Source organism: Lissotriton vulgaris, chromosome 5 (genome assembly GCF_964263255.1).
Source record: "Lissotriton vulgaris chromosome 5, aLisVul1.2, whole genome shotgun sequence".
NCBI classification, from domain to species: domain Eukaryota; kingdom Metazoa; phylum Chordata; class Amphibia; order Caudata; family Salamandridae; genus Lissotriton; species Lissotriton vulgaris.
This window is the reverse complement of record NC_141693.1, coordinates 51,285,611-51,304,033: the sequence shown is the minus strand read 5'-3', so window position 1 is coordinate 51,304,033 and position 18,423 is coordinate 51,285,611. Positions and strand designations below refer to the sequence as shown.

At 44.6% G+C, this 18,423-nt stretch overlaps 1 long non-coding RNA gene across 2 annotated transcripts in view; it reads left to right on the top strand.

Moving 5' to 3' along the window:
• Positions 1 to 8,860: 8,860 nt before the first annotated feature.
• LOC147710122 (uncharacterized) overlaps positions 8,861 to 18,423 on the top strand; it is a 131,278-nt gene continuing 121,715 nt past the window's right edge. Inside the window, exon 1 of one of the 2 annotated variants that reach the window (XR_015295611.1) lies at positions 8,861 to 8,977. This is a non-coding gene — a long non-coding RNA (uncharacterized LOC147710122). The remainder of the gene's footprint in view (positions 8,978 to 18,423) is intronic. The other variant, XR_015295612.1, reaches the window with a different exon arrangement.

Sequence of the window (18,423 nt, the reverse complement as noted above, 5' to 3'; positions counted from 1 at the left end):
GGTGAAGTTGAGTGAGTGTTTGTGAGGCTGAGTATATGTGACGGTGTGTGTTGGTGAGGGTGTGTGAGGGTGAGTGAGTGTTTTTGATGTTTAGTGAGAGAGTGTGACAGTGTGAGGCTGAGGGTGTGTGAGGGTGAGTTAGGGAGTGTGATTGTGTGTGAGTCTGAGAGTTAGGTGTTGTGATGTTGATTGAATGTGAATGAGGCTGAGGGGATGATGGTAAGGGTGTGTGAGGCGTGTTTATTGTGACAAGTTGCAAGGCTGAGCGTGGGTGAGTGTGTGGGAGGGTGTTTGATGGTGAGTGTGCGAGGTGTAGTGAGTGTGAGTGTTGTGACGGGTGTCAGGGGAGGGTGTGTGTGTGTGAATGTCATGTGTTTGAGGGTGAGGGGGTGTGTGTGTGTGAGTGTGAGGGTGAGTGAGGGGGTGTGAGGCTTCGGGTGTGTGACGGTGCGTGAGTGTGAGTGTGTGTGAGGGTGTGAGAGGTGTTGTTACGCAGAGGGTGTGTGACGGTGTGTGAGGGTGAGTCATTGTGAGTGAGTGTGTGTGTGTGAGGGGGTGTGAGGGTGTTGTTGTGAGGGTGAGGGGAGTGAGCGTGTGTGAGTGTGATGGGGTGTGAGGGTGAGGGGGTGCGAGTGTGTGTGAGGATGAGTGAGGTTGTTAGCGTCTGAGAGTGTGTGAGGTGTAGTGAGTGTGAGAGTGTTGTGATGGGTTTTAGGGGAGCGTGTGTGTGAGGGTAAGGTGTTTGAGAATGAGGGTGTGTGTGTGTGAGGGTGAGTGATGGGGTGTGAGGTTTCGGGTGTGTGACGGTGTGTGAGTGTGAGTGTGTGTGAGGGTGATTGAGGGTGAGAGAGGTGTTAGGCAGAGGGTGTGTGACGGTCTGTGAGCGTGAGGGTGTGTGAGGCTGAGTGTGAGTGATTGTGAGTGTGAGTGAGGGGGTGTGAGGGTGATGGGGTGTGAGGGTGAGGGTGTGTGTGTGTGTGAGGGTGAGCGAGGGAGTGTGAGTGTGTGTGAGTTGTTGAGGGTGAGAGTTAGGGTGTGTGAGGGTGAGGGGATGAGGGTAAGGCTGTGTGAGGCTGAGGGGTGTTGATGGTGAGAGAGTGTGAGGGGTGTGAGTGGGTGCGGCTGTCCGGTGTAGTGAGTGTGAGCTTGTTGTGAGGGGTGTTATTTTTTGAGGGGAGTGAGGGTGTGTGAGTGTGTGTGAGTGTGAGGGGGTGTGAGTGTGTGTGAGGGTGAGTGTGGCAGGAAGAGGGCATCAGCTGGCAAACCAGAGAGCTCCCTCAGACCTTGGAGCGCCAATTGGCTCTGAAATGAAAGGCCACTTCGCCACACACACAGTGTACACACTTCCAGCTGCTGAAACGTTGTTCATCTGTGCTTTCACACTTGTAATCAAAAGCCCGGGCCAACCACGTATTGGCCCGACCACTCACGTCTTATTCCAGGCCGAATTGTAATGCAACAAACATTGTGGGGGTTGATCGTGTGTCTTGTTCTGCAGAGAGCTTTCTGTTTTCACAAGCTAGAAAGAAACCGGGACCGAAAAAAAACTTTAAAGTATGTGCCACACAGCTGTTCAAAAACTGATACGCATGGTTTCATTCTTCTTGAACGCAGTTATCATTTGAAAAACTGTAGTTTTCTTGAAAATCCAGTATTTAAAATGGGACGAGTCGCAAAATACATAGAATAAAAAAGTTAATTTTCGAAATGCATTGCTTTACACATCTGTTTTTCACACGACTTTTAACGTGCATACCCATTGATGCAATTTAGGGTTGCATGCATGTGTCTGTGTATATATTTATATATGTGTACATACATGTTTACATTCATGTTTATTTTCCTGCAAGCACACTCACACGCTTAGAAAACCTTCATACATGTTAATGTATCTATCTACTACGTCGAGTATGTGAAGCCGTGTCTTGCAGGCAACGTGAACAGTCCTAGCGTGTTTGTAGACTTTATGGTAACCGATTTGTTATGCGACCTTGAAATCGGGTGTAATATATAACAGGCATGATTCTTTTTTTTTTTTTGGTTTGTCTGCAAGAAAACGTTTATCACCTCCACGTGGTCGATGCAAAATCATGGCCCGTTGGCTTTTGAAACTTTTAATCTTGGCGGATTCGCTGGTTATAATGGCGCGGTAGCATATTTTTTTCAACACAGGCTCTCCATCCGTGAGAAAATATAATCTAAGATTTGGATCTCAGGAAAGCATATAGTGTAGCTGGAAACTACATCACGAGAAGCGGAAAGTGCCTGTTATTTAGAGCAGGCCAAAATATTGTTGTGGGACAAATTGTACATTCACTTTCTCTGGATCCGCGAGCCTCCTGTGAGCGTTCGGACTATCACGAGCAGCTTACTGGGTGAAAATTCGCCGGTCCGAATGGACGTGCGTTATTTAATATACTGCTGTAAATTGCACACACAAAAAATAACAAGACGGAGGGAACTTCTTGCCTCTTGGCAAATAATAACGATTAATTTCCGTCGATTTTATGTAAAAGGTAATTAGTGTGTGTGTTGGGGGGAGGAGGGGGTGGGGGAACTCTTAGTCCCACGTTTCTCTCAAATGTAGTGGCGTACGTCACAGGGTGCATTTGCATTTTGGGACACGATGTGAACTCAACATGAACAAGCGCACTCTGAAAGACAACAGCATTGTTTTAGTGTTCATTTACAATTAAAAAGTCTAAACATACAATGTACACGTTGTGTCAAAGCGCTGTAATGCGTGCCTCGTGCACGTTTTACATACATTAGAACAAACTCTTGCACCAACCATAGCATACAAAGAAACGTTTTCAGGTGAAACGTACTCTGTTCTAATGTATGGGCTACCCCTCACTTGCAAACTCTTCCCCTCACACTCTTGCAAACGGTTTAGGTTACATTTTAGTTGTTCGAAATAAGTTCCCTTCCAACAAACTGATAAGGAAAAATATAGTATGTATACCCATATTGAGTGCTGTTATTTTATGTTACTTAAACGCACATGCGGTTTCTATCAAAAAAGAAGAAAAAAAACAAGGCGGCGAGATTCATTTCAAGACGTGGCATTCCCCAACTGCTATACACACAGCAGCAGACAGGGGGCACAGTCGAGTTGTATTTTGAAAGGGGTTAGCGTAAGAATCATTGCCTGAAATGTCATTCACATTTTAATGTGCGTGTTACTTCCACGTGTACACAACATCGTTGAACTGACAGCTTTTAGAAATAAGCAAGTTGCCCGATAGACTTCCTTCCTCTGTGGAGTTGCTGTCACCCCCAACAACGTCTATGTACATCTTCTGATCTGTAGTGTATGAATCATTATTTTTAGCGATTACATAGATAGGGGCTGTAGCGCCTGGAAGCGTCAGTGAGCTGGATCAGTAATATGCTGATTTTATTGTATATTTAATCCAGGACTTTTTACTCCTTTCCATGGTGTCATCTGGATGGTGCCACCCGAGGCCAGAAGAGCTGCATGTCACTTCCCGTCTTGTCACCAGGATCGTGTGAGGTTTTCGTCACGGAGTGTGATTCGCTCTAGCCGTAAAGTGAAATGGCTCTACTGTGGCTGTGAGGAGGGAGGCGGGCACACACACAGTGACTTTACTCAGCGGGAAATCCATGAAGCCGACGTAGACAGTGCAAACTACTCTTCCACTGAAGGAAGGGGCGATTCAGGCGAAGCAAACGTGGATAGAGAAAGTGTCACAGATGATAAGTAAGAACTCTGCAGATGTCACCACCACCCTCTCCTTGCTCAATGAAAGCATCCCCATAAGCCGAGAGGAAACAGAAGCCAGCACAAAGTCTGTGTGGAACCCACGTTTAGGCGGACCTCGATGTATGTTCACGTTCTCTATTATGAAGTACAGTATATACACAGACTCAACGGAGGGAAGAGAGAGAAGGGGAGGGGGGAGGAGAAATGCGACACGGCGGGCAGGGGAGGGGGCGGAGCGGGGAGAGGGAACAGACGGAGGGAAGGTAGATAAGGGGAGGGGGGAGGAGAAATGCGACACGGCGGGCAGGGGAGGGGGCGGAGAGGGAACAGACGGAGGGAAGGCAGATAAGGGGAGGGGGGAGGAGAAATGCGACACGGCGGGCAGGGGAGGGGGCGGAGCGGGGGCCTGGAGTGCGGCTGAGGGAACTGATGTGCACGCGCTTAAGCTCAATGCGCATGCGCATTGAGCTTAAAAGTCACGGGCACTGCAAGGAATCGCCACGATTCCTTGCAAGTCAGTTAAAGAGTGGTTAAGCCCCCATAGTCTCGCAAGCTCGATGCGCATGCGCATCGACAGGCGAGACCTAAAAATACGACCCTTAGTACTACAGTGACCAGGCTCAACATTTCTAGGATTCTTTGTAAAATTACTGGGCTTCCAATGACCAGACTAGCACTGTAAAAAGAGATGATTCTGTATTCCAATGGGGTAAAAACCTGCTTGTGCATCATTCAGGAGGATGTCGGACTGTAGAAAACAGCATAGTTTGTTTGTTACAACACTCTACGACTTTGCCCACCATAGCTGGACAGTAATAGGCCTACAATTCTAAGGCAATTTAGGGTCCAAGTTGATCTTTTAGGAAATGGTCTGACCTCACCTTGTTTTAGTTTGGAAGGAACTACATCATAAGGCAGTGACATAATGACAACTTGTAATACTGCCTTATTAATGTCAGGAAATTCAAGATACATAATTTAAGGCAGCATAGGGTCACTAGGAGAACTAGACTGGCATTTCTTAATGATGCAGTATAGATCATTAAGTACAAAACTGTTGAAATTCTCAAAGGAAATTAGAGACAGTGATTCAATGTTGGGTGAGGAGAATGGTAACAATGATTAATTAAAACAAAGGAGTGAATCAGTCACTTTGTCAAAAAAGAAGTGCTCTAAAGAAGTACAGAATTCTTGAGTATAAAAAAGAGCAACTGAGGGTGGAGTGGTTAATTCCTCAATTATTTTACATTATTATTTTTGCACGTTTATTGCGGAAAAACTCTGAGTGCATCAACTGAACAGCCTTTTCAGGTCGCGCCTGCACAGCGCTTGTGCAATTTATTTTATTTAATATAAATCATAAAAGGGGCTTACACCCCCTGCATCCTTGCTTTCAGAGCTTTTCATTGGTTCCTGTGCTTGTTACTTACTTTTCCTCCAATTCTATTGGCTGCAGGATACTGTTTACTGTGTTTACCAATGCTTGTTTCTCGTGTGCGTCTCTTATCAGTTTCCCGTTACCTAAGTACTGTTTCTATCGGCATCTGGGGCACTTTTTTAATGTTGTGCCTGCACAGAAATGTTTTGCCTGCACGGCGCTTGCGCTATGCCGGTTTACATAATCTCCCATGCACAGCGCGTTTACATAATCATTCTCACCCTGGCTGCATGCATTTCAAGCGTGCATGCCAGATATTTTTTTCCTTTATTATTCAGCAAGGCTTGGAACACATCACACTACAAACCTCGCTTTCAGCCCTGAGCCCCGCCCTCCACAAAGCTTAGAAGTCATTGGCTATCCCGGTTTCTTATCCTTTCTGTTTCTTTGTGCCTTCATGCAGTATCTGACAGTTTCAGTTAGGAGGGAAGGGGAAACTTTAACCCAATTATCTAGATATTGTCACCATTTCTTCCTCTTACAGCAAGCAGGAGAAACTGTGGGCATTGAGCAAGGCTCTGCTTTGATTATGTGACCAAAGTTGGTGAATAAATTAAACCAATTTTAAACATTTTTTCTTCTTTACAAAATGTGAATATTTAATATTCATTACTATTAAGCGGAGTTTTTTCAGATACGTGAATTACCTTGGAAAGGTTTCAGAGTAATGAAGAATGTTGAAATACAATTTGGGAGAGGGGTTTGTTGCTGCTTACACATTGCTATTCATCGTTTAGTTTCATACATTAGTTTCTTCTTGCGCAGTGGTTGAGTCCTATCTCCACCCTGCATGGAAAACCTTCAGCAAGGCAGCATTGTGTGGCACATAATATTTTCATATTATAGAGCCATTATACTGTTTGCCATGTAATAGTCGCTGCACAAAAACAAAGCTTGTTGCCACAAAAAGAACAAGCTTTAGTCTCTGTGTTACACAGACCCTGTTTCTGGTTTCACCATGGCGTGACAGGGTCAAAATTAGTAGGGAGTACTGTTATAGGCTGGCTAACGTCTTAAAATAGAAGCACCAGGCTGTGTGTGCTTTATATACATAACGGAGCAAACGGTGTGCATAGTGATACATTTAGCGTGCCTTATCTCAGTCTAGGGGTAGTTAGAATTACATTGTGCAGAATGCCCTCGTTTTGTATTCTCAATAAGATTTTTTAGGTAACCATGTATTATTTTGAAATGTGTCATCTTTCTGAAAATCCGAAGCCCTTACCAGTATGTAGATAAGTCTCCACCACATATTGTCTGAGCGTTAGTATAGGTGACTATCTAATTAGTCTTTATAGCACCTCAAGGCCCCGACGAAGCAGTGCTGCATTGTCTCAGGGTGGAGTATCTAAAGGAATACATGAGCTCCATTCTTTCTTAATGGGAATTTCAAAGGCGACCCACAGACCAGCAGTCAGCCTGGATTACGTGCCAATGATGAAACAAACCCGCCCATCTATTTTTTCTAAACACCGCTAATATCAGAGGCTACTTTTAACAACTGAATTATATGTTATTTTATGATCACTTTTTACATAGTGAATTGCTTCTATTTGTATACTTGAATGATCTCACAGTGATCTCAGAAATAGAGATTCTGGGAATTCTTGTTGACTGCAATCATCTTGACATGGTGAGAAATGTTTGGATTAGGGGTGATTGGAATCTAAGATGTAGTTTTAAGTGGTGGTTGCTATTGGTTCATTCAGGTGGAAATGAGGCATCTAATCTTTGGAGCGTACCTAGTTTACGAGTTTTTATACCATACAACACAGTCTATCTATTTTTTTAATCGTACTTTTAGTCTTAGGCCAATGACAATATAATTGCAATTTCATTCAGGTAATCTATTTTACCCTTCTCACACTTTCACTTTGTTTTGGAAAATATGTTCTCCTAGATGGAACTTGTATTCTAGTCTGTTCTGTTTTTTGCTCTAAAGTATTAGGTGAGTAGGCGTATGTAATGAAAACTTTTTGGGGGTAAATTTTAAGTTGATGAGCAGTTGTGCAATATAAATTAAAGAAACTCCGGAAAAGTGTTAGGACTTGTTCTTTGGGAAAGGCAATATATTGTGCAGTATCTATTGGTTATATTAAGTGGTCCTGTACCTTCGGGTGATGTTCTGAAAGATAGTGTCAATCTTTTTGGAATGAATTGGCTCAACCCATTGCTAGCACACAAATCACAGGGCAAAAATCAGATACTTACATAATAATCCCAAGCATCATGTACACAGCGACACCAACTTTTATTGCTAAACAAGAATGAAAATATATTAAATAGAATTGGGCAATGTGTGGAGCCATTTTTTACCAAAAATATTGATACTCTGGCTTTCACAACATCACTCAAAGGTACAGGACTGCTTTGCATAACCACCAAATACAATACATTGCCTTTCTCAACCCAAAAAAAAGACAACACTTTTTTTTAAAACTTATATTGCAAAACTGCTCACCAACTTAAAACGTATCCCCCCCTTAAAAAAGATATTATTAATCACATGGGAGAAACATACATTTACCAATTTAAGTTATATTACTACACTTTGTCTACAAATTGAAGTTTGAGCTCTGACAAATAGTGGGCTTGCCATTTTTGATTTGCAAACCTCAAGTGGTTGTTTAGCTAAGGATTGAGTAAACAAAGGCAAGATTATATTTTTATTCTCTTGTGTATATTTGGTAAGGAGCGCCATTTGACCTGAAGTTATGTTAATCCAATTAAAATAGTTAGCGTAGCTGGAATCAAGTTTGTCAAGTTATGAGAGAACTTGAAAGCCTGACGTAACAATTTGGGATGCATTTTTTGCCAAGCTCTAGATAAAATAACAGATTCATCAATGCAGGCGGTAACCTCTGCAGAGGAAAATTATTTAAAAACTAGTCAGTGCATGTCTCTGGAAAATTAGAAACGGACTTAATGTAGTCGTTAGGAGCCCAGAAAGCATCCAAAATATGTGCAAGCACATGAACAGAGCGTCTGATAAATTGCAAAAGACTATGGACTTGCATGTAGGTTAATAGTTGCGCATATGTAAAATCATCAAGGTTCAAATTGAATTTGACATGATATTATAGGGAAGTTTTTATGACAAGTGGACAACAGTTAAACACAAAATAGAGGTTTGAGTGAGAAAACTAGGATGGTGACCACTCATGCCCAGAAGCCTCACATGCAGTTCTACACCCCGAGGCAGTTAATGCAGCAGTAATGGGGAAAAGTCAAAAATATCATGACCTTCTAGATCAACCGACCCGTATCCTGCCGACCTAGGTCAAGCCTCCTACGGCAGTCACTGTCGAGTCAGAACCTTAAGGATATGGGCACCAGCCAGGCCCTGTCAACCGTAAACAGACTGGTCTTTTCACCAATATGCCTCAACCGCTCAATCTGACCTTTCCCTTCCACAGTCGCATCCAGAACCAACTGCGGGTAAAAGACGCCTGCCACCGCCGGGACCACAGACTCGCTCTCTTCAGACGTACCCAGCCAGCTGAAGCGACCCTGCCGCGGAAAAAGAATGGCCCGCGCGGAAGACTCAGCCAATCAGACCTTCAGAATAATGCGCGTAGCACCAGGATTGGCTGAGGTGTGTTCAACGGTCCAATCGTAGACCATCTTACAAATCAACGACACCTCCTAAGTCCAACAACTCACCATATATGTTCAGCCACGGCATTGGTTTTTATGCGACCCGGAAGTGCTAACGTTAAAGGCAAGCTAAAGGGCATCCGTTAAAAGATCAACAAAGGGCAGCAGATGTCGGATTGTGTTATAGAGATTGAGTCTGTGTAGGAAGCAGACAGGTAAGCATGTTTTAAAAAATGTATTATAGTAAAGAGGTGTCTTCCGCCGATATTGGAAGTCTTGCCATGTATACTCCTGTGGACACCGACCCCACCAGGGCGGCTTTGATACGCAGTAATGTGCCTAAGATTTTACTGTGCAACGACCAAAGGTTCATAGGCCGTGTTGCCGCCCTAGCACCACTTGCCAACTTGGGAACAAAGAAGAGGGAGCTTTACCAAACAGAAAGTACCTTCCCTGTTGACTTTAAGTGGCGAGTTTTCTAAATGAGACCTAGCTAAAATCAAACCATTTCGACAAAAAACCGAGTCTTCCTCTTAAATGGGTGATTTACAGCTCTTCAATGAGTGCTCCATGCACTGAACACTTGGCACTTTCCTGCACAGCCTTAAACAGTCGGAAGGTGGGGGTGGTTTCTGTTGTGTAGGCAGCATGGTGAGCGATTTTCAGAGATTAGTGCGTGCTAGGCTGCTCCTTTCACAGAGTAGACTCAACCTTCAAGAAATCTAATTTGTATGTTTTCAGTTCTTGATTTCTTATGAATAACATACCCCAATTGTGGCCAAGTTACTAATTTACCTGCCTCACGGCGATTCACAGATAGACCCTGCACATAGCCTTGTAATTATTTCTAGTAGGAGGGGGGGGAGCCCTAGGAGTGGCCCACAGGGACATATATGGAGTGGGGAGACGGCTAACTCTGAATACTGCTAAGTGCATTCAGCAACCTACTGTTTTAAGGCCTACATTATATGCAGAATCGAACCACAACATGGATACACTATTTTGCATTTACTCATCACACTTGATAACACATCACATAAGGATGGAGAGAGACTGAGGGGTTCACCAGTAATATATAGTGCAGTGATACTTGGGAGAGCCAGAAGACCGTGTTCCCTCTGGAATTTGGGTAACCAGGTATATTTCTTAATTCTGTTAGATGACACTGCCCGTTAGTAGCACAATAGTCTGTCACTGAGATGGAACTGTATTCCCTTTTTTTAAATGAATACATCGCGTCCCCGAGTGACCCATAAAATTAGTTTCTGCAAAGTTGACTCCTATTTTATTACATTTTCCCTTTGGGCTCCTTTTTTAGGGCTATGTGCGGTGCCACTAAAAATCTGTCATACATCTGACCCATAAACTTCTATAAATACTTGAGACAGATTTCTAAAACCCATTACTGAAGAAAAACCCCACACTCACTACACTAATTAGTGGCTTTTACAAAAGAGGACACATCGTGCCTAGAGTATATAAGATACTTCTCCCTAATCCATGCAAGACTCATATCCATAATGAACAAAAATGGGAAGTACAACCAAATCACAGTAATCTCAAATTTGACTGGAAACGTATATACACATCCACCTTCTAAAAAAAAAAATTTCACTGGCCATATCCCAAACCAAATAAACGATTTTCAATAGAGCATACAGGGCCCAGGTTAAACTACACAAAGAAAACTTACATGCTATTTTACTGCCCCATCCTCCAAAAGAACTGGGACAATATCTTTAATGACAGCCGGGATATTACTCCCATTCAGGAATTCTCACATATACTACTCGGTAAATTAGACTCGCAACTAAAGTCTGTAGGTGATGGCTTATTAGACCTAATGCTGAAACTTGTATGCAAACTGATTCTCAATAATTGTAAACATTTCAATATAGTTTCATTTCATATCTGGAGAGAATGGGTCACATTTCTTGGAGAAGCAGATAGTCTCATTGAAACTTTCCCTGTGGCATCCACCACATAGGCATATGTGGGATTTACTAGATGCCAACTATTTACACGTTGAACCACTGTAGATCCAAATGTGTCATGAAGATTGCACTCTTTGGTTTATTTGAGTTCTGTTTTCTCTACTATCCTTATGTTGCTGCTTGATGTAATAAACTCAAAAAGACTATTTGAACAGAAAAAAACATGACTTTTTAAAGTAACAAACCCACTTAAATTCACAAGTTCTAGTTATCTGAAGCAACTAGAACTTAAGCCCAAAATTAACTATTTCCTGCACCCTCGCCACACACAATGTTATTAATGATGTCATTTCAGATGTATTTAGGGATGTTATTAATGTAGTCATTGAACATGTCATGAGTGATGTAATATGAGGGTACAAGCAGTGTAGCATGTCGATTGAATTTCTACGTTTTTTAAAAATGTAAATAAAATATAATTCCGAACGTTTCTTTAATTTGTGTGTTTTTTCACTGAATTTCTCTTTTGGTAATGAAAAGTAGGATGTCCACTGCAACCAGGTCCTGTGGAGACCGTAGCCCCTTTTTCAGTTGTGTTATAAAGTGTTCTATGTAAAGGATCTGCTCTCCACCTTAAACTTGGGAACTACCCAGAGTTAACCACATCCTTTTGTACATAATTTATGAGGCAGGGTAAGGCTGTAAGGGTACATATCCTTAAGTTATACCCTTGCCTCCGCATTAGTCAAACATATTTAGCAGTCTCTGGAGAGAGGATCCTTCCTCTTTCCTCAGAAGAAAGCAAGATACAAAGTGCACAGGAACTAGACTTCTAAAGCAGTGATTGTTAACATTTTGACTTCTGTGGATCATCACTTAATTATTACTGGGAACCCCCATAGAATCATTATTGAAATCCAGGGATCCCCGCTGAGTCATTACTGGAAGTTGGGGACTCCTACCAAAGCATTTTGGATGATTTGAACCCCGAAACAGTACATACAAAAAATACAGAAACAAGCATTCATCAAACATGTTTATACACACATGCTGGAGTATTTTATTTCATTCACAAACAAAAGTCAACATTTTTTTAAATCTTTTAATTGGATCTTTCCGAAATGTAATCGAGGCCACTCCTAGCCCATATATATTTTGTTTGATGCACTTGCACTGCTTCAACGAATCAATCTGAGGAAAGTAACTTAATTTTTAGCCCCTGATTTCGAATTCCTTCGCATTTACAGAACATTTTACATTTTTCAGCTTTACATTTTGCTGCTTTTTGTATGTACACTTTAATAAATCTTGATATTTTTTTAATTTTCAAACAAGTCACGGACCCCCTGAGTAGGCCTTGCGAACCCTCAGCGGTCCCCGACCCCAGGTTAAGAGCCACTGTTCTGAAGTATAACTTGGAATACGTGTTTAAATAATGTAATGTTTGTTTTCAAACATGACTTAGTTTTGAGACTACCATTCTGCTTTCCAAGCATTCAGTAATCCAAAAAGTAAGGATCTTGCTGCAGCAACATAGTTTATTTATTATCTTGCTATGATGCTGTGAAACATGACAAAATTTATACTCAGTAATTCAAAATGGCTGCCATCCTTTCCAGACAACTTGAGAGTTCAAGGATTCATTGAAAAAGGAGTTTTGTTGAAGGTTGACGTTGCATTGTGTGTTCTCCAGATGCCAAGCCTTGCCATTCTGTTCCCTCTTGTCATCCTTATCGTTCTTGAAATTAGCCTAATAAGAGCTGGTTTGAGGTATTACGCCTGCTGAGCACTGAAAGCGGAGCCATGAATCTTGTCAGTGCTCCTCCCAAAGGCCACCATCTATTTGGTGGAGCTACTGGGTTGTCAGGAATTTCCTCATAAAATTAAAATGACAGACCAAAGTGGTGGCACGGAGTCTGAGAGTGACTGAATTAATGCACAAAAATGGGTCGGGGGCAGGGGGGGGGAAGTAATCTACTGGAGAGAGCTTGGGTCTTACTTTCTCCCTATGGTCTTTCCAAACGTTTTTTTTTTTTTTGAGTTCTATACCTTTGTTCCCTCCCAAACACTCCCCTTATGAGGGATTGCGGCCGCCGTCCCTAGAGCGGTGCCCTGCTAACCGATTGCTGCTGATATTTATATTATACACATGCACCACAGGGTTACATCGATAACATGTAATTGGATACGCACTGCTGTTATCTCCTTATTGGTAAAGCAAGAGAGAGTATGAACATGGATAGATTGTATTGCCTTGTTATGCCTTGATATGACCAAAACATTAACAAACTCGGGGCATGAAGTTTAGAAGCTTGTTCCCTTGATCACCCCTCATGATCAGAACAATAAGCAAATTAGTGGAATTATTTTCTAACAATTCTCGTGTCTAGGATCTTGTATACCTCATTTTCACTTTCAGCTTTAACCTGAACTAGCCCAAGCGCTGAAGGAAAACGCTTTTTTGCCGAACAAGATGTCATCGGATGCATGAAATAATAGATGAAGTTTCATAACCTGAGGCAATTTCAATCGTCTAATAACTGAATTCACAATCTGCACAATAGGAAATGGGCCGACACATTTTGGTTGAAACACAGATTTTGTTTTCAAAGAACACATTTTTGCGGAGTAACCATACTTTTCTCACCTGACCTATTGCATATTTAGAGACTGGGTTTCTCTTGGTATTGGCATATCATTTATAACTAGCTTAAGCCTTTTCCCAAGTTTCCGGTGCTGAATATTGTGCTTCCCTTAACTCTATTAAGTGTTCCTGTACCGAAAGAACTGGCATGGACCAGGATAGAACAAGTGGTCAAATATTTAAAATAAAGGTGATATTCCAGTAGGCTAATGTTCAATAGTTTTGTAAGTTAACTCTGTTAACTAGTTTATTACTCCAGTCCTCATCTTGTTGCAAGACTTGACATCTGAAGTACTGTTTAATACGTTGGTTTAATCTTTTAGCCTGTCTGATAGTCTGAAAGTGATAACTGGTAAACTAACGGACTTCCATATCCAATTCTTTTATTCAGACAGATCAAAATCATGAAACCAGTGTAGATGCGAGCCAGTAATCAATACTTGTGCAATAACATGTCCCTGAATAAGGTGTTGTATGAAAGCCTGTGCAAACTCTCTTGAAGTAGGTAATCCTTGCACAGTGGCACAGTATATTTATTTTCTTGCTTTGAAAGACGAGGGAACTCGTACTCAATATTTCAAAATGCCCGCCACCCTTTTCAGAGAACGTGCAAGTTCAAGGATTCATGGAAAACTTGGTGTAGTTGTAGGGCGTTGTCGCATAGTGCCTTCTTGGCACTTTCTTGGATTGTATTGGAGTGTCTGTGTCCCTCTTGAGGCGGAAGCCGGGAGGTTTTGTAGCTCTGTGTGCCTGCACTTTTAAAACTTATTCGTAATACCGAAATACTGCTTAAAATTTGTGCTTTTAAATTCACTTGCAATATTGCTCTAACTGCTTGATTTAATAAGCTTTTATTGCTCTCACCTTCCTCTCCGCTACCCAGGGCCACTCCCAGCCAAGTATTGACGCTGTGGAGCTGGTCCCAGGTACAGAATTACGGCGGCCATTTTGAGTTGGTTGTGATTCTTCGCGCTCTAGTTGCTGATAAAAGGGACGGACATGCCTTCGCGCAGCGGACGCGATCAGCGGCCGCGCCGGAGTCGTGCCAGAGTCCTGCCCGTCTGCGCCCGTCCGCGCTGAGGACGCGCTGCAGGATGGGCTGGACACTCTTGCTCCCCCCATTCAAAACATAGACTTCTTCTCCACTTTGCTGTCACTAAGACCGTCACCTCTGCCTTGTCATCACACTCTACCCCCAGAGGGACTTTCTCCCTTCAAATGATGCTGCAATTTTTCCCCACGCGCTTACCCTAAGCCTCCCAGGAAACGTCAGGCTAAGGCCAATTCCTCTGAACATCTGGAGAATTCAACTGGCTTTCTTATCAATGCCAGATCGCTGGTCAAAAACAAAATCGCTTTTAAAGACTTTGTAGAACAAAGGAATCCCTCTTGGGGCTTTATCACAGAGCCCTGGGGATCCACCTCGGCCGGCCCTGATTTGGTGGAGGCTATCCCTGATGGCTATACCTTAACCAAAATGGACCGCATTGACCACAGAGGTGGACGCCTGGGAATACTGTGTAAAGATCAGTTCTCTTGTCGTATCGACTCCCTTTCATCCTCTGAGGAGAAATATCAATCAATCAAGAAATTTGTATAGCGCGCTACTCACCCAGAGGCCTCAAGGCGCTGGGGGGTGGGGGGAATTCCGCTTCTGCTCGAACAGCCAGGTCTTCAGTTGCCTCCTGAAGGAGAGGTGGTCTTGGGTGAGGCGGAGGTGGATGGGGAGGGAATTCCAGGTCTTGGCTGCCAGGTAGGAGAAGGATCTTCCTCCCATGGTGGTTCTTCGGATGCGTGGGGCGGCGGCGAGGGCGTGGTTGGTCGATCGTAGTTGGCGGGTGGGAGTGTAGAAGGTCATGCGGTTGTTGAGGTACCTAGGGCCCAGGTCGTGGAGTGCTTTGTGTGCGTGGGTGAGGAGTCGGAACGTGATTCTTTTGGTGACTGGGAGCCAATGCAGGTCTCTCAGGTGTCTGGAGATGTGGCTGTGGCGGGGGATGTCCAGGATGAGTCGTGCGGAGGCGTTCTGGATGCTTTGGAGTCTTTTCTGCAGTTTGGTTGTGGTTCAGGTGCAGAGGGTGTTTCCGTAGTCTAGTCGGCTGGTGACAAGTGCCTGGGTGACTGTCTTTCTGGTTTCGGTGGGAATCCATCTGAAGATCTTTCGGAGCATGCGTAGGATGTTGAAGCATGAAGATGAGACGGCGTTGACTTGTCTGGTCATCGACAGGGAGGAGTCCAGGATGAAGCCCAAGTTGCGTGCGTGGTCCGTTGGTTTGGGTGCGCAGCCTAGGGCCACCAGGAGTCGTCCCAGGCGGATGGTGTTGACCCAAGGATGAGGACTTCCGTCTTGTCTGAGTTCAGTTTCAGGCGGCTGTTCTTCATCAACTCGGCTACTTCTTTCATCCCTTCGTGTAGGTTAGTGCTGGCGGTGGCGGGGTCGTTGGTGAGGGAGAGGATCAGCTTGGTGTCGTCGGCGTAGGAGATGATGTTGAGGCTGTGTTGGCGTGCGATGGCTGCGAGGGGGCTCATGTACACTTTGCAGAGGGTGGGGCTGAGTGATGAACCTTGTGGTACACCGCAGATGACTTTGGTGGCCTCAGACCTGAACGGGGGGAGGCGGACTCTCTGGGTTCTTCCGGCGAGGAACGAGATGATCCACTCCAGGGCCTTCTCTTGGATTCCAACGTTGCTGAGGCGTTGAACTAGGGTGCGGTGGCAGACAGTATCGAACGCTGCGGAGAGGTCCAGGAGGATGAGGGCCGCTGTTTCCCTGTTGTCGAGCAAGGTTCGGATGTCATCGGTGGCTGCGATGAGGGCGGTCTCGGTGCTGTGATTGGCTCGGAAGCCGAACTGTGAGTGGTCGAGGGATCTGTTCGTCTCGAGGAAGGCGGCCAGCTGTTTGTTGACGGTCTTCTCGATGACTTTGGCGGGGAACGGGAGCAGCGAGATGGGGCGGTAGTTCTTGAGGTCGGTGGGGTCTGCCGATGGTTTCTTCAGGAGGGCGCTGAGTTCGGCGTGCTTCCAGCTCTCGGGGAAGGTGGCGGTGTTGAAGGAGCAGTTGATGATGTCCCAGAGTTGGGGTGTGATGACGGAGTCTTCCTTGTTGAAGACGTGGTGAGGGCATGGGTCGGTTGGTGATCCGGAGTGGATGGTGTTCATCGTCCGGATGGTGTCTTCGGTGTTGACTGGGGTCCAGTCGCGGAGGGTGGTGGTGGGGAGCGTTGGTTCTATGGTTGGTTGCGTGGTCTGTTCGCCGAAGCTGTTGTGTATGTCTGCGATCTTGTTGTGGAAGAACGTGGCAAGTGATTCGCAGAGGGCTTGTGAGGGAGTGATGTCGTTGTTTCCGGCGCTGGGGTTGGAGAGCTCTTTGACGATGCTGAAGAGCTCTTTGCTGTTGTGTGCGTTGTTGTCTAAACATTCCTTGAATGCTGTCTTCTTGGTGGTGTGGATCAGCTGGTGGTGTTTGCGGGTGGCATGCTTGAGGGCGGTCATGTTGTCTGTGGTCGGGTTCTTTCGCCAGGTTTTTCTCAAGGGTGCGGCAGTTTTTCTTGGAGTTCTTGAGGTCGTCGTTGAACCACAGGGCTTTCTTGCTTCCGGGCCTGCTGGGATGGGTTTTCAGGGGTGCGAGGTTGTCGGCGCAGTTGGTGATCCATTGTGCGAGGTTGTGGGCCGCTTGGTTGGGGTCCGATGATCTGGCGGTAGGGTTCTGGTTCAGTGAAGAGGTGAGCTGGTCGGTGGTGATCTTGTTCCAGTTCCTGCAGGGAACCTGTTGCGGTAGGTGGTGAGTAGTGTTCTTTCTGAAGCTGAAGTGGACGCAGCTGTGGTCTGTCCAGTGAAGTCCGGTTGAGTGGCTGAAGGAGATGTGCTTGCTGGAAGTGAAGACTGGGTCAAGCGTGTGTCCGGCGTAGTGGGTGGGGTGTTCACCAGTTGCTTGAGTCCGAGGTTAGCGAGGTTGTCCAGTAGGATGGTGGTGGTGTTGTCGTTGTTGTTCTCCAGGTGGAAGTTGAGAACCCCAAGGAGGATGTAGTCGGCGGAGGGGAGGGCTTGTGGGCTGATGAAGTCTGAGGCATTACATTTTTTCAATCCAATTAAGGCCCTCTGCCTCCTTTACGGGTATCCTCTGTTATAGGCCTCCGGGCTCAAAGACCGATTTCTGCCACAATTTACTTACTCTGCTAGAACCTTTTATTAGCAAGCCCAAACTCACCCTGTTAGGTGACTTTAATTTCCATTTGGAACTATCAGAGGATAACAATACTAAAGCGCTAACAGAGGCTCTAACCGCTTGCGGACTTATTTAATTAGTCGAGGGTCCTACTCATACTGCTGTACACACTCTTGACGGCATTTTCTCTAACGATACCAGACTGAAGATCGATACCCCGATCCCTCTGTCCTGGTCTGACCATGCAGCTATCTCCTTCCTCTTCACCCTTACCGGATCTGATCTTACTAACAAAAAAGGATGGGAAACCAGGAGGAATTATAACAACGTAACCAATATTACGCTTGCCCCTTTCCTGAATGATTCTCTTCTCCTCGTTTTGTCTGACGCTAACGAGGCTGCAGTGGCCCTGTCCGCCTCGCTCACTCATGCCCTGGATTCACTAGCACCCCCTAAAAAACATTACTCAGCTAGAAAGAGCCCCTCATCACCATGGTTCTCAGATCTCTCCGGCAAAAATGCAGACAGAAAGAAAGAGCCTGGTATGCCCACCAAGACCCTTTGAGTGAAAACCTACATAAGTCTGCCCTGAGAAAATATAAAAATGCTATTTACAAAGAAAAAAAGAACTATTTTACCAAAATCACTACCTCTTCGAAATCCTCCAGGGATCTCTTTAAAATTATAGACACCATAGCCACTCCCAAAATCATCTGAATCAGTGAATGATTCGCAAGATCTATGCAACGATATGGCAGGATTTTTTCATTCTACAATCGAGGACATTTACAGCTCCCTTAAATCCTCCAATACTACATTAGAAACAAACAGTACTCCCCCGCCCTCCCTCCTCTCTCCCGTACTGATGGAGACTACTGACCCTTTGGATTCCTTGCCAAACTTTTCCAGTTTTCCCCATAT